The sequence below is a fragment of the Gossypium arboreum genome, chromosome 10 (genome assembly GCF_025698485.1).
Source record: "Gossypium arboreum isolate Shixiya-1 chromosome 10, ASM2569848v2, whole genome shotgun sequence".
NCBI lineage: Eukaryota > Viridiplantae > Streptophyta > Magnoliopsida > Malvales > Malvaceae > Gossypium > Gossypium arboreum.
This window is the reverse complement of record NC_069079.1, coordinates 7,797,744-7,810,574: the sequence shown is the minus strand read 5'-3', so window position 1 is coordinate 7,810,574 and position 12,831 is coordinate 7,797,744.

Sequence of the window (12,831 nt, the reverse complement as noted above, 5' to 3'; positions counted from 1 at the left end):
TAGTCATGGCGTGTGGAGTTGGAAGTAGAAAATTATAATCTGATATATAAAATAGGGTCCAATATAAAATATATAGTGGTGAGTGGAGACGACAGGGAATCCTTTCAGGAAATTCAACTCGGGAATTCATTACCATTTGGACTCAAAACATACAAAAGAAGGGAAACATTTTATTCAAGGGAGAGGGCAAGTCAAGGCAACAATACATGGTCAGTTGGTTGGGCAGCCTCCACTCATTTTATTTTGGCATAATCTTTCTTTTACCCTCAAACTAAAATATTAAATCATTTTATCTTTTTATTTTCTATGCAGTTTTTTTAATCCTCAAAACTTTTAATTTTTATTAATTTGATTATAATCTGATGGAGAAGTTGACAACAGCATTAACTTATTAACGTAGTATCCATGTGATATTCTATATGTATTTATTGTCGGAATATATAGTATTAATTTATCTTATACATTATGTCAACAAAAAAATTATGAAATTTTAAAAAATCTAAAGTTAATAAACAATTTACAACAATAAATCATCAAAACTATTAAAATTTTTAAGAAATTACAAAATTATAAAAAATGAAAACCTTGATCAAAACCAAGTTTTGTATGGGATTTCGGATATATATTTGGTTCAACGTTTTCTGGGGACAATTTTTTTGAGGATTCTGGAAGGAGAGGGGAAATGGAGGTTGACAGTGTTGGATTGGTAGCCAAGTCGAAGTAATGACGGTGCCGGAGTGAGGAATAGTTTCTGTAGTTAGGATAGGAGGAGGCGCGGCAGGGGCGGAACAACGTTGGATTTTTTGTCTTTTAATAATCTTTCTATTTTTGTTTAATAACCTTTTGAATTTTTAAAATTTTATATAATTTTATAACTTTTAAAATTTTCTTAATAATTTAATAATTTTTTTATTTTTTCTTTTGCATTTTGTGAATTTTAAAATATTTTATTAATTTTTATGAATATTTTTGCAATATTTTTACAATTTAATTTTTTTATGTTTAAATAATTTTGAATTTTTAAAATTTTAATAATTTTCTAGCCATTTTTAAAAATAATTTTAATTTTACATTTTTTCAATTTTAATACTTTCTTTATAATTATATATATTTTTATTTTCATAAAATTTTAATTAATTATTAATGTGAGATATAAATATAATAATGACGCGCTAATAATAAATACACAAACAGACTTACCACATCAACACTCGAACTTTTTGACCTGATCATGCTTGATATGTTAAAAACACCATATTTAAGCCATTTGCATTAAGCCTATCAATTACAAAGGAAGAATTATAGGCAAGTGTTGAAGGTTGTGCCAAAGATGCTCTGGGACGCTTAAGTCAGTGAAGGGGGATGTTACTTGATAATGTTTTATCTGGATTTGGGTTTTCTGAGTGACTTAGCTTTAATAATTAAGTGGTAGCCAATTTTGACAAGAAAAACTACAATGACCATAATTTACGAAATGAAATGATGCATGCGTTTTTGTTAAAATGTGGATTTTATTAATGTGAAGTAAACATTATATCGTTTGAAGAAATGGTGTTCAAGCGTAACGATGGGCGAGCGAAAGTTTTAAATTCGTTTTATTGTTATCTAATTTACCGCAATTTGTTGTGCAAGATCATTTCAACACTTAACGACGAGTGTTTTTATTGTTTTCAGTTTTTATTATCTTCAGTTTAATTTATATAAAATAAGTGTTTTTACACAATTTTGAATAATGTCACAACCTAATGGATTACTATGGGCCTAGGTATGATTTAGCGGCTTCATTTAGATTTTCGGGCTAAAAAGACGAAGGACGACTGTAGTGTTGCAACATTGAGGAGTGGTGTTGTAACACCGGACTTCGAAGCTACATTTTTTTCATTCGAAAGGTAGTGTCGCAATACCGTTCCTATGGGCAACGATTAGAATTTTTAATTATGGGTATTGTCGTAACCATTTTTTGAAAATAACGGGAATCGCTTTTATGAAAGAATTATTTTAATATATATTGAGTAAAAACGTGATTTATAATGAAACATAAATGCTATGGTATTAATATGTATAATGACACAATGATAGATGTGATAGCGTCAAAAAGTAATTATAAAAAAAATGAAATAATAGTGAAGCTTAGAAATATGTAAATGTAAACACATACGTGAGGGAAATGAAACAATCGAACACATAGCGAATAAATAAATAAACGAATGTAAGAAAAATGGTAAAATAAAATGACAATGGTAATGATAATAATGATAAAAAGGTATATACATATATGTATTTAGGTACCTACATAATAATAGAAGTAATAAGAAATATATAAAAGAAATATATACATACATAATAACAATAATATAATATTAAAGGATACGCATGCGTAGTATATAGAAATGTATACGTAATAAAATTATATAGTATATATATATATATTTGTGTATAAAACATAATAGAGGTGAAAATAGGTATAACAAGAATATGGCATTAAATATATATATACTATGATATTAAAAATGTGTACATAATATATATGTTAGGAATAATAGTAAAATAACCGTTAAGAATAAATAGGTATAGTAATGGTATATACATATCGAAATAATAACAATGTGACCAAAAAATGAACAATATTACGTAAATATATACGTATATTTTAAAATGAATATTGATAATATTAAAAGTATATACGTAAAATATACATAATATATAAAAGAAAAATATATGTATATAATGCTTAAAGAATAGGCACAATACAATGTTAATATAGGTATGTATAATGTGGAGTATAATATATAGATATATATATTTTAAAAGAATACATATGAGGTCATCAAATACATTAACCAAAATAATAATATTAAAACAAATTAATAATACTATATGATATATATGTATATAATACTAAGTAATAATAATAATAATAATACCATGCTAATAAATAAAATATAATAATGATAGCAGAATAAAATATAATAGTATGAATAATATTAAGACAAAAATAAAATAATGAGAAAAAGTAAAAAATGGACAAAAGTGAATTAACAATGAAGTTAAGGGGAATTTAAAATAAAAAGACCCAATTGAATGCGCGCACAACACGGAGGGACCGTGGAAGCAATTATTCCTTTTGATCGAAAGCAAGCACCTGTGAGGACTAAATTGGAAAGTGCAATAAATTATAGGCCAAATTAAAATACAAGAAAAACCCGATTGAAAATCATAGAAAAGCGGAAGGATGCTGCATAATTAACCCCTAAGAGCGAAAACACGCGGATCCCGAGTGAGCGGGTCGGATCGGGTCGGGTCGCTTCAAACGACGTCGTTTTTGGTCTTGGCCTGGGCACCAAAACGGTGCCGTTTTGGTAGGCTATAAAAGCCTAAAAACTTCTAAAAATTTTCATTTTAGCTGCTAAAAAAAAAAAGGGAGAGAGAGAGGGGAGGAGATTCCTACCAAGAGCCACCACCGTTGGGTCCCCGGCCTCCGTGTTGTGTGTAATGTACCACTGCATACGGTGGCCTAAATCGCCTCTGTATATTTTTTACCTTTTTTATTTTTATTATTATATAGATTTAAGGTGTGTCTTTTGCTTATATTATGTATTTATGTATGTAAAGAAACTAAAAATATAAAATACAAGAAAATCACCTTAGGTTCGGGTTTGATTTCCGTATACTAGATTCTTCCGATTTGGTATTATTTGCTTTGATTTGCTTGATTTTTCTTCTTTTGAATGCCTCTCTCAAAAAAAAATACAAAGTTTTCAAAGGCTTTATATAGCCGTTTACAAAAGGTTTTGGTTCAACTACTTGTCATTTCTTTTTAATTCTTGCGGGAAGAGTGGGCGGTCTTGGTGTAAACCCAGTAGTGGAGCGGAGGGAGCACATGTTGGCGGTGGTGGAGCAGAGGGAGCACCTGCGGCTAGGGTTCTCTTAGTTCTTCCTTCCTTTTTAGTCATTGTGGGCTAGGGTTTTGGTTCGGGTAGTAGATTTGGGCTTATTGGGCTTAGTTAAATTTGGCTGTCTAATGCCCTCTTTGCTCGTTGTCGTGTAACGAGAATGGAGCAAAGACTCCAAAAGGGCCAAATTTGCCTGGTCTCACCGGGTCTCGACTTCTTTGGTGCTCATCTTCTTCAAGTATCTTCAATGTGCTCTACTGCAATTTCAGGGGATATGATTTGTGATGATCTGCTCTAATGCAACTTCAAAGAGATAAGATCCGTAATCTGTTCCACTGCAACTTTAGTGAAACGAGACTTGCTATATTCAGTCTGCTCCACTATAATTTCAAGGAAATAAGACTGGTAACTTCGACCTGCTCCACTGCAACTTCAAGGAGATAAGGTTAATGACTTCAATTTACTCCGCTGAAACTTTAAAGAGATCTGCTGTGGCTTCGAGCCACTCCAATGCCTTTTCAGGGAGAAGATATTTGATTTACAGCCTGTTACCCTACTGCTTAGGGGATTAAGGCTTGTCATCTTTGATCCGTTTTCCTACTGCTTAGGGTTTTAGATCTGTAAACTCAACCTGTTACCCTACTGCTTAGGGGTTTAAGGTTTGAAAATTTGGCTTGTTGCCCTATTGCTCAGGGCAATCTATAAATTTCAGCTTGTTACCCTACTGCTTAGGGGTTTAAGGTTTGAAAATTTGGCTTGTTGCCCTATTGCTCAGGGCAATCTATAAATTTCAGCTTGTTACCCTACTGCTTAGGGGGTTAAAGCTTGGTGGTTTGAATCTGCTTCACTGCATTCGAGGAGGCAAAATTCGATGTATTTGATCTGCTCCACTGCATCTTCAGGGAAGTGAGATCTGTGATTTCACCTATTACCCTACGGCCAGGGGTTAAGGCCCATCTTCTTTGATCTGTTTCCCTACTGCTTAGGGTGATGAGATCTGCAAATTCGGCTTGTTACCCTACTGCAACTTCAGGAAGACAAGATTTGCTGGATTCGATTTGTTCCTCTGCAACTTCAGGGAGACAAAATATGTAATTTTCAGCCTATTACCCTACTGCTTAGGAGGTTAAGGCCCATCTTCTTTGATCTGTTTCCCTACTGCTTAGGGGTTAAGATCTTCATCTTCGATCTGTTTCCCTACCGCCTAGGGAGATAAGATCTGCAATTCGGTCTGTTACCCTACCGATTAGGGGTTTAAGACCCTTCGTCTTCGATCTGTTTCCCTACTGCTTAGGGAGATAAGATCTGCAATTCGGCCTGTTACCCTACTGATTAGGGGTTTAAGACCCTTCGTCTTCGATCTGTTTCCCTACTACTTAGAGGGTTAAGATCTATAAATCTTCAGCCTGTTACCCTACTGCTTAGGGGGTTAAGGTTTATGAATTCACTGATTCTAGGGACATGACACAGTAGAATCGGCCTCAGATTATACTTATATCAAAGAATTAGGATGTTATGATCAAAATGAATCAAATGTTCCTAATTAGATGCACTTATGAATGATCTATGAATGTATGAGTGCAGCATGTTGTGAGCATGAATCCCTGTTTAGGTTGCCATTGCTCTTTGTTCATCAAGGTTCCTTTACTGAAATGGTATCCTGTCTTCTTGTTCAGCCCAAATTTTGAATAGAAAACCCGAAGAGGTAGTCCCAATTTAAACTCTTTCTTCTCAGATGCTTCCAATCTTTGAGTTTGGTTAGTTCTAAATAATAGTCCTGTTTCAGGTCCCTGTACTATTTAGAAACTTTCGGAGTCATGTGCAGAACTCTTTTTGCAAAAATGGTTTTAGTCCATTAATCATCATTTCAATGCAAAATGTTTGAAAGAGATTATAACAACGACAAAAACTGAGATTTATCAGAAACAACATTTGAAGGGAATATATTAACCGCAATCAACAAACATTACTGGAATACAAAACGAATAAAAGGGAATAGGTGCCCTAGATACCGTAGCGTGAGTTTCTCTGTACTGACTTCTTGAGGGCTATTTTTTGCCCAATATGTGTTTAAGGGATCTAGGGTACTCTTGCAGATGCCCCAAGATGTAACATCTCTCCTCCTTGTTAGTTTAGGCACCATAAGACCATCGCATGCCCCGCCTTTGCTCAAAATTTGAATCTCCCTTTGCGGGTTTTCAATTCAAAATCCCTTTGGTCTCAAGATGCTCTTTGCGAGTTTTCACCCCGGCCTCTCCCTTTTTTTTTTTTTAGGCGAAGTATTTCTTAACCGAATCCGAATTCACTGGATTGGATAAGGTCTTGCCATCCATTTCACTAATACCAATGCTCGCCGTAAAAGGCTTTCTTCACCACATAAGGCCCTTCCCAATTCGGCATCCATTTTCCTCTAAAGTCTCTTTGTATGGGCAGGATCTTTTTCAGTAATAGGTCTCCCTCGTGGAACTTTCTGGGACGAACCTTTTTGTCGTAAGCTCGCATCATTCGCTTTTGGTACATCTGACCATGGCGAATAGCCCGTAGCCTCTTTTCTTCAATCAAATTTAACTGATCGTATCGGGACTGGATCCATTCTGCTTCATCTAAATTTACCTCTGACAAGACTCTAAGGGAAGGGATCTCGACCTCGATAGGTAAAACTGCCTCCATTCCATAGACTAATGAGAAAGGCGTTGCCCCAGTAGAAGTTCTGATAGACGTTCGATAAGCATAGAGGGCAAATGGTAGCTTCTCATGCCAATCTTTATAAGTTTCGTCATCTTTCCTACAATCTTCTTGATGTTTTTATTGGTCGCTTCGATCGCACTGCTCATCTTGAGCGTCTGTAACGAGTTGTGGTGTCTCGATCTTGAATCGATCGCAGACATCCGCTATCGTCTTGTTATTTAAATTCAATGCATTGTCGATATGATCCTTTTCGGTATTCCATACCGGCGGATGATTTCCTTTTTAGGAACTTGCTAATCGCCGATTTAGTGACATTGGCGTATGAAGAGGCCTCCACCCATTTGGTGAAATAATCAATGACCACAAAGATGAAACGATGCCCATTTGAAGCTTTTGGCAAAATTGGCCCAATCACATCCATGCCCCACATCGAGAAAGGCCATGGCGAGGTCATGACATGCAGAGATGAGGGAGGCACATTAATCTTGTCTCCATAGATTTGGCACTTATGACATCTTTTGGCATAGTTAATACAGTCTCCTTCCATGGTGGACCAATAATAACCGAACCTCATAATTTGCCTGGCCATTGTAAAACCATTAGTGTGTGTCCCGCAGATGCCCTCGTGGACTTCTTCCAAGATTTTCTTAGCCTCAATGGCGTCTACACATCTTAATAGTACCTGATCCTTCCTTCTTTTGTATAGGATCTCCCCATCTAAGACATAGTCACTAGCCAGTCTTCTTAACGTTTTCTTGTCGTTCTTAGTAGCTTGGTCGGGGTACTCACAATTCTTCACTTATCGTAGGATATCGCGGTACCAAGGATGATCATCATTTTCCTCTTCTTCTTCAAGATTGTAACAATGAGCCGGGGCCTCGTAAATGCTCATTTGGATCGGTTTCACATCTTCTGGTTGGTTTACCTTGATCATAGAAGCCAAAGTCGCTAAGGCATCGGCCATCTGATTTTCTTCTCGTGGAAGGTAGTAGAAGACAATATCATCAAACTCTTTAATTAACTCAAGGATCAGCCTTCGGTAATTGATCAATTTGGGATCTCTTGTCTCCCATTCACCTTTGAGTTGATAAATCACTAGGGCAGGATCTCCGTATACTTCTAACACCTTGATTTTACGTTCCATGGCCGCGCGAATTCCCATGATGCATCCTTCGTACTCTGCCATATTGTTTGTGCAGTCAAAATCCAATCTACTAGTGAATGGATAATGATCTCCGTTCGGGGATATCAGGACTGTCCCGATTCTGTTACCCACGGCATTTGATGCTCCGTCAAAGTTTAGCTTCCAAGGGTGACCTTCTTGAGGGTGTTCTTCAGTGGTTGCTATGCACATTAGGTCTTCGTTTGGGAAATCAAAGTTCAGAGGCTCGTAGTCCTCTAGGGCTCTGCTGGCTAAGAAATCTGCTATCGCACTCCCTTTTACGGCCTTCTGGTTCACATAGACTATATCAAATTCAGAAAGTAGAATTTGCCATCGGGCCATTCTCCCGTTCAAGGCAGTTGACTCTATCAAGTACTTCAGAGGATCCATTTTAGAGATCAGCCAAGTTGTATGGTACAACATGTATTGTCTCAATCTTCGGGTTGTCCAGATCAAGGCACAGCATAACTTTTCGATGAACGAGTATCTCGTCTCACACTCGGTAAACTTTTTACTGAGGTAATATATCGCTCTTTCTTTCCTTCCCGATTCATCGTGTTGGCCAAGCACGTATCCCATAGAATTTTCAAATACCGTCAAATACAGTATCAATAGCTTATTTGGGTTAGGTGGTGTCAACACTGGGGCATTAGACAAATATTGCTTAACTTTGTCGAAAGTCTTCTGGCATTCCTCGTCCCAACTACCAGGGTTGTGTTTCTTAAGGAGACGGAATATGGGGTCACATTTCTCGGTTAGTTGTGAAATAAACCGAGCGATGTAATTTAGTCTTCCTAAGAATCCTCGAACTTCCTTCTGATTACGTGGTGGAGGTAACTCTTGTATGGCTTTGACTTTATTTGGATCAATCTCAATCCCTTTTCCACTGACTACGAATCCTAACAGTTTTCCTGACCTGGCTCCGAAGGTACATTTTGCAGGATTGAGTTTCAACTGGAATTTTCTCAACCTCAAAAATAATTTTCTCAAGACTTGCACATGCTCTTCTTCAGTCCGAGATTTGGCGATCATGTCGTCGACATAGACTTCAATTTCTTTATGCATCATGTCATGAAATAGGGTTACCATGGCTCTCTGATATGTTGCTCCCGCATTTTTCAATCCAAACGACATTACTTTATAGCAAAAGGTTCCCCACATGGTCACAAATGTGGTTTTATTCATGTCTTTAGGATGCATCTTGATCTGATTGTACCCCGAAAAACCATCCATGAAGGAGAAGAGTGAGTAACCTGCCGTGTTATCCACCAAGGTGTCAATATGAGGCAACGGGAAATTATCCTTCGGGCTGGCTTTGTTTAAGTCTCTGTAGTCTACACACATCCGTACCTTTCCATCTTTTTTAGGGACGGGGACGATATTGGCTACCCATTCCGAGTACTTGACTACTTGTAAGAAACCAGCATCAAATTACTTTTTGACCTCCTCTTTTATTTTCAACAGAACATCGGGCCGCATCCTTCGAAGCTTTTGCTGAACTGGCTTGCATTCTTCTTTGATGGGGATCCTATGTACCATAATGTCAGTACTTAGCCCAGGCATATCCTGATATGACCATGCAAAGACATCCTTGAACTCCTGGAGTAACTCAATAAGATCCCGCTTTGTCTCTGTGGTGATGCAAGTTCCAATCTTTACTTCTCTTCTTTCTAGTTCATCTCCCAAGTTCACGACTTCTATGGTCTCTTTGTGGGGTAGAATCTGTTTCTCCTCGTGTTCTACCATCCTTAACAAATTAGGGGATAAGTTACAATCACTGTCATCTCCAAAATCCTCGGATCCCTCTAGACACATATCGCGCTCAAAGGGAGACTCCGAATTAATAGCAAGGTCACTCACATCGTTGATATCTGGAGACCTATTTTGGGTAGAAAAGAAGATGTAAAGAGCAAAAGAATCTAAGAACAATGACATGTACGGTATGATTATGAAAGAATAAAAGAATATTTGCACTGAATAAGACGAAAGGATGCATTTCATTGAAATAACGATTTCGAACATAGGCCTATTTCACAAAAAGACACTTATTACTCCTAGGCCTAGGGTAATAAGCGTGTTTTGGGCATTACTCTGTGTTAGTTTTAAAGAATACAGGAATCTCTTCCGCAGTCCAATTGTTCAAAACGCTTTCTGGCTCATAAGGGCGAATGCCCGTCCCATTCTCTTCTCCAGTTCCCCCTTCGAACGTGGCATTAGTGCTGAAGCTTTCCCGCATTTCTTCAGTGGACTCTTGGCCTGCCGATCTTCTTTCGTCATAAATATTTCCTCCCGACACAAATGTTCTGGATATATAGGGAAAGGTCATTGGCTTCCATTTAACCTCTTCCCCGTTCAAACGCGCTCTTCTCCTTTCTTGTTTCTTCTCTTGCTCCTCTTTCTTTTGTCTTGCATCCGCTTGAATCCTAAGCCAAAGCGGTCCGCTTTTTACGTGAGCATAGGTACTTTGACCCTTCCTTGTAGGCTTCTTCCAAGTCCTCTCCCCGCAAGGCTCCTTCCCAACCATTAGTTGTAGTCCCATTCTTGTGGTTTTGGAAAGTCCGGGTGTCGGACTTTATTTCTTTCGACAACAAAGGTCGATTTACAAACTCCAACGATCGAAAAGAACATTCTATGGCTTCATCATCCGTCTCACATATGGTGCGTTCTTTGGTAACAGATGCAATGATGTCTTCCTCCGCATTTATAGTCACCAATCGACCTTCCGTTATAAGTTTAAGCTTCGATGTAATGATGACGATCGCCCGCCGAAGTGGATCCATGGTCTTCCCAATAGGAAATTGTAAGAGGGTTTGATGTCCATTACTAAGAAGTCTATCTCGACGCGTTAGGACCGATTTGAAGGGTAATTCAATCCTCCCATTACGTTTCTTTCAGTACCGTCAAACGCCCTTACTACATTTTGGCATGTCTTCATATGAAAACTATCCACGGGCAACCTATTCAGTGTGGATAGGGGTAAGACGTTTAGTGCTGATCCATTATCGATCAGTACCCCCGGTAATGTGTATCCCTTACAACGCGTGGTAATGTGCAGGGCCTTTGTGGACCCCATGCCTCCTAGTGGTATTTTGTCGTCGTTAAAGAAAATAAAATTGTCAGCGCTGATATTGTTGACCAGGCGGTCCAGTTTGTTGACAGAGATGTCATGCGCGACGTATGTCTCGTTCAGCACTTTCATTAATGCGCTCCGATGTGTTTCTGAGCTCAAGAGTAAGGCTAGCACCGAAATGCGAGCTGGTTGCTTATGTAGCTGTTCAACGACGCTGTACTCACTGTGTTTTAAAAATTTTAAGAATTTCCTGGCTTCATTCTCGGTTACTAACTCATTGACTGGCGATTCGAACTCGACCATCTTTTCTTTCCTTTGCTCTACTGTCGGGACCTTTTCTTCGGCAATTTTGGTTCCTGTACCTTCAGGAACATAACGTCTCCCACTGCGTGTAAAAAAACCTACATCTTGGTTTTCTTGTGAAGCACTGGGCGGGCTCTTCTTTCCTGGGATCGTCACATTGCAGCTGTAATTCCATGGTACCCTCTTGCTATCTTTATAAGGGAAAGCAACGGGCTTCTGGATCACGACTTTGGGTGCGACTTGTGTCCCATCTTCATTAGTTCTTAAGCGTGATATGATAACCAATGGGTGGTTGATTTTGCAAGCGTTTCTCGTCGACCCTTCTTCGGAGGCACACACGTCTGCTTCTTCCTGGTTCCTGATATATTCAAAGAATTCCAGCTCCTTATTATCCATCAATCCTTGTACTAAAGCCCTGAATTGGCTGCATTTTTGGATCTCATGGTCCTCTTGATCGTGGAACTCACAATAATTCTTCGCTTCTCGAGGCCTAACCCTCGAATTCTGCGCCATCAAACCTCTTTCCACAATTTTCTTCCACACTTCTTTCAACGGGGTATTCACTTCTGCAACATTCATCTTAATTTCCTTCCCTAAACTCTCGATTATGGCATTTATACCCTTATCCCCATGATTCGGTAATGGGTTTTCTGTACTAGGTGTATCATCAAATTTCACGATGTCCATGTTGATGAGTCTTTCAACCAGCTTCTTGAAAGTGGTGCAGTTTTCTATCGAATGCCCCGTGGCTCCGTGATCGATTCGCATTGGGCGTTTGCGCTGCACCACTTGGGGAATGGGGTTGCATTGGCTTTAGATAGAAGGCGACACTACATGGGCATCGAATAAACTCGTATAATTCCTTGTAGGACATCGGGATAGGAGTAAACCGGACTCTTTCGTGTTAGGCCTTGGGTTGAAGTCCCGTCTTGCGGAGCCTCGATGGTTGGTAGTCACCACCTTTGGTTGGCTCATGGTGGTCGGCTTATTATACATACTCGTGTTGTTCACATCGTTCTCTTTCCTTCTGGGGTTGATCTCTTAGCACTTTCCCCGCTTCAATCCTTCCACATCTTATCGCGTTCTCTATCATTTCTCCGACATTACTATGTCCGAGAAACTTTAGTAGCGCTCCCAGCATGTGGTTAATGAATGGAGCCTTCAATGTATTGATAAAGAGCATGGTCGTTTTTTCTCCGTAAGAGGTGGTTGAACTTGCGTTGCTACTTCTCTCCATCTTTGGGCGTATTGCTGAAACTCTCATTTTGTTTCTTCTCCATGTTCGTAATGTGACTCTATCGGGGCCATGTACATCACGTGATCGATCGCTTCATGAAAGCTCGTGCTAAATCCTCCATGAATCGATATGGTTACGACTCGGTTGGTTGTACCACCTAGAAGCGGCCCCAACTAGACTTTCCTGGAAACAATGGATCAATAGTTGGTCATTATTGACATAGCCTGCCATGCGTCTGCAGAACATAGTGATGTGAGCTTGGGAGACTAGTCCGTTGTATTTCTCAAATTCGAGTTTTGAACTTGGGAGGAGTACAGTGCGGAACCAAACTTAATTCCTTAGCGTCGATCCCACCACGATAGTCGGTGCTTTCCATTTCTTTAAATTTTTCTTCCAACCATTTACATCTTTCTTCAAGCTCTCTCGGGAATTCTACCCTTGTCTTTTCTATTTCTAGTACTTCATCGAGATTGAGGAC